The following is a 4,544-nucleotide window of genomic DNA, read 5'->3' as shown; positions in this document are numbered from 1 at the left end:
GCAACCATGAGCACCTAGTCTTAACCAAATCAGACGCAACGTTGATGCACATTGACTTAGCAGAGACTCAACAAATGAATCAAAACCAAGTTTCGGTTTAGCAGATCTGGTTCCGAACAAGAAAAAAGGGTTTGGTTGTTACCTGTTTCAGCGTCTTTGGACTTCAACCTTCTGCCTGAGTTTGATGAAGAGATCACTGCAGATCCTGAGGGAGAAATCTACCTGGGTTTTCAACGTTTTCCTTGCTTTCTTTTCGGATCTATCGGCTCCTCGACCCCACGGCTTTTCTTACTTTCTTTTCCCTCTCAAATTCACGGACTTCCCTTCCTTGCTATTTTTCCAAAGTCTCCCTTTACTAACCGTAGCCTTTCCTTCATTCCTTGCTCAGCCTTTTCTTCAGCCGTGAACAAACCCCATGAAGTTCTCTCTCGATCTCTCCAAACTCCCTTGCCGTCCTCTCCTTTTCTTTCCTCTCTCAAGCTCACGGTTTTTCTCTATCCGCCGCCGCACTCTATTCCATTTTTTGTTGCCCTCTAAACCCAGCTGTCTTTCCTTAGCTCCAACCCGTAGCCCACTACTGCCTCCCAAGCTTTCTTCTCCGCCCCTCAGCTCTCGGTTTCTTTGCTCACCCTCCCAAGACTTCAGCCGTCCTCTGCTTAACCCTCTCTTTTTTGTTTCTTTCTCCCCCCGCCGACTCTCTCTAATTTTAGCCGTCCAAGAAAAACCCCCCTGCGGCTGATCTCTCTCCTTTTTTTTTTTATATGAGAGCCCTTCAACCCTAAAACCCCAGCAATCCTTCTGTATTTGCAGCTTCAGGAGCCGCCCCAGGTTTCTTTGCAAACGGCGCAAGTCCGCAGCTTTCATGCTGCGGCAACAATTTTTCCCTTTTTTTTTTTTTTTGCTAATTAAAACAGAAATTAATAACAATAAAAATGAAATAAATGATAATAACAAAATTTTATAATAACAGAAATTGATATTGAACAGCAAATTACAACTTCCATTTTTCATTCCATTTTCTTTTTTTTCTTTTCTTCTCTTTACTTAAATAAAAATAACAATAAAGAAATAACAATAAAATGCAATAAAAAACACAAATGCTTGTAACCTGAAATAATATATATTTTCCCTCTTTTCTTTGAAAAACAATTAAAATGTATCAAAAAGTGAATAATGCCTATTACACTAAAAAACTTTTCTTCAAACTTCAAACTTTTCACTTTTTTCAAAAATAAGCCAGTATGCATTAAACCATTTTCCCTTTTCTTTTTCCCCCTCTTTTTCTTTTATTTTCACTTTTCTCTTTTTTTTCTCTAAAAAAAATCTACGCTAAAACTTATAAATTAAAAACTACAAAAACAACTAAAAACTAAAAAGGGAATAAAAATAAAATAAAACCTAAAAAAGCTAGACGAACTAAAATGCAAAACCGTCTAAACAAAAATCATCCAATTATCACTAAAACCAAACATACAAAATTAATTCAAAAATTTGGTGTCTACAGTTTGCCCCTCTTTGTCTGAGTTTTGAAAAAACTTGAGACAAAGAAGTAGACACCAAAAACTTACCTGTGTTACTTGGCGGCAAAATGATCTCAACGAACTAGAATTCTAAAATGGGACTGACCCGAACAGAAATTAAACGGGACTGACCCGAACAGAAATTAAACGGGACTGACCCGAACAGGAATTTAAACGGGACTGACCCGAACAGGAATTTAAACGGAACTGATCCGAACAGAAATTAAACGGGACTGACCCGAACAGAAATTAAAACGGGACTGACCCGAACAGAATTTAAAACGGGACTGACCCGAACAGGAATTTAAACGGGACTGACCCGAACAGAATTTAAACGGGACTGACCCGAACAGAATTTAAAACGGGACTGACCCGAACAGAATTTAAACGGGACTGACCCGAACAGAATTTAAAACGGGACTGACCCGAATAGAATTTAAAACGGGACTGACCCGAACAGAATTTAAAACGGGACTGACCCAAACAGGAATTTAAACGGGACTGACCCGAACAGAAATTAAACGGGACTAACCCGAACAGGAATTTAAACGGGACTGACCCGAACAAAAAATTTAAATGGGATAGACCCAAACAGAAATATAAATGGGATAGACCCAGACAAAAAAATGTAAATGGGACAGACCCAAACAGAAATTTAAATGGGATGAATTGAAGTGAGATGGAGTATTGGTGGGGTTGACCCATGTTTATTGGTGATGCAAATGAAAGAAGTGAAATGAAGTGTTAATGGGACTGATCCACGATCCAGTGACTGTGAAAATGAAATGTTCATTGGCGGTACTGACCCACGTTCCAGTGGCTATGAAAATGAAAAGCTCACTGGCGGGACAAACCTCAGCTCCAGTGGCTATGAAAATGAAATGTTGGTATGTTTGAAAAAGCTGTATAAAACTTGCTTGGAAAATTATCCAAGATTTGTCCCAGTGTAATGAATTGATCAGCGGGATAGAACCCAGTTCTGCCGAGGTTGGCGGGATAAAACCCAGTTCCAATGTGATGCAAGCGGTCAGCGGGATAGAACCCAGTTCTGCCGAGGTTGGCGGGATAAAACCCAGTTCCAACGTGATGCAAGCGGTCAGCGGGATAGAACCCAGTTCTGCCGAGGTTGGCGGGATAAAACCCAGTTCCAACGAGATGCAAGCGGTCAGCGGGATAGAACCCAGTTCTGCCGAGGTTGCCGGGACAAAACCCAGTTCCAACGTGATAAGCGGTCAGCGGGATAGAACCCAGTTCTGCCGAGGTTGGCGGGATAAAACCCAGTTCCAACGAGATGCAAGCGGTCAGCGGGATAGAACCCAGTTCTGCCGAGGTTGGCGGGACAAAACCCAGTTCCAACGTGATAAGCGGTCAGCGGGATAGAACCCAGTTCTGCCGAGGTTGGCGGGATAAAACCCAGTTCCAACGAGATGCAAGCGGTCAGCGGGATAGAACCCAGTTCTGCCGAGGTTGGCGGGATAAAACCCAGTTCCAACGAGATGCAAGCGGTCAGCGGGATAGAACCCAGTTCTGCCGATGTGAACTTGATTTGATTTTTGACTTTTCTGATGATGATTTTTGATGTTTGATTTGATTTGATTTATTTATTTATTTTTTTGAATTTTTGAATTTTTCTGACTTTTGAGAAACTTTTCAAAAAATTAATTTGCCCCAGTTGGATGAATTTTTGCAATTTGAGTCCATAGTTGATTCGGTATCGCCATGTTGCTGCACTTTTGATCAAATTTGCTTGTGACATTTTCGATCTGCCCTTTGTCCACCGGAGGACTCTTCCCGACACCAATTCGAGTGCGAGGTGTGATTACCTTCATCTGTGCATACAATTTTTCCTGTGAAAGAGAAAAAACAAAGAAATTGCCACCACCATTTGATCCGTTTTCCTTCGAGAATCGTGTAAACATGAGTCTTTCAACGCCTTTATCAACTTTTGCTGCGGCAGCCGATTGAGTTGGATTTCTTACCCTGAAGCTTTTCCAATTTTCAAACTGACCAGGTATGTGCTTTGCTATATTGTGAAATCTGTGTAGTTGGCTTGGCTGAATTTCAACTGTTCCCAAAAGATGACTGAATCCAAGCATGCTTTTTGCAATAAACCACAGGGATTGTCATTCACCACAATTCAATGATAAAAAATGAGGCATGCAAGAAAATTCACATGTCATGTAAAAATGAATATGCACAAGAATGCACACCTAACAGTTGTGCTTAAATTCTACAAAAATGCCATGAATGTAAATAATTTGGAAGAAATGAGTTTCCTAAGAATGTATTTGCAAAAGAATGTTTTACAAAAATGACTCAGCTTTTGGCCAACAGATGTCATATTCTAATCTCTGGACATCTTAGCTCCGGAATTCAATGTTGTCAGAGGTATGACAAAAATGAGAAGACATCTAAATGGACCATACCACCAGTTGTTCCTCTTTGTGCTTGCTCATTGCAGAAACCTACCTTGGCGTCCATTCGGGTTTTCACCAAGGTTGCCCCCACTCCTTTTCTTTTGTTTTCCTTTTTTCTTTTTTTCTTTTCGTTCTTGAGGTGCCCTTGTGGGTTTTTCACCTAATGAAACAATGGAAGAACTCAAACATAGTCGACTCAGGAATGTAAGTCGAAGATTGCTGGCATCAGTAAAAATACGCTTCCCTCGTAAGATTAGGCGAAGGCATTATGGACATCACCTGCCAGTTGATTAACAAACTTTCTTAATAGAAATGCAGCAAGTGACGAAAGCCAGGACTTTGGGCTTTTGTAATGAGGTTAGGTGGGGTGTTTTTCAAGAAAAGTTGAGGCTTGAAAGCAGGTCTGATAAAATGTGTGAAATAACCTGAAATTGCATCATTTTGAAATCATCTCCAATTTTTGAACGAAACCGAGGAAAATTTGCCCCAGTTTGATTGGATTTTTCTTTCTTTGTATTTTTCATTGCATTTTCTTCTCTTTTGCATTTTTCTTTGAAAACTAAATTTGCCCCAGTGTGGGGTTCTTTCTTCCTTTTCATCTCTCTTT

Source organism: Coffea arabica, chromosome 1c (genome assembly GCF_036785885.1).
Source record: "Coffea arabica cultivar ET-39 chromosome 1c, Coffea Arabica ET-39 HiFi, whole genome shotgun sequence".
Classification (NCBI taxonomy): Eukaryota; Viridiplantae; Streptophyta; class Magnoliopsida; order Gentianales; family Rubiaceae; genus Coffea; species Coffea arabica.
Note: the sequence above shows the minus strand (reverse complement) of the source record.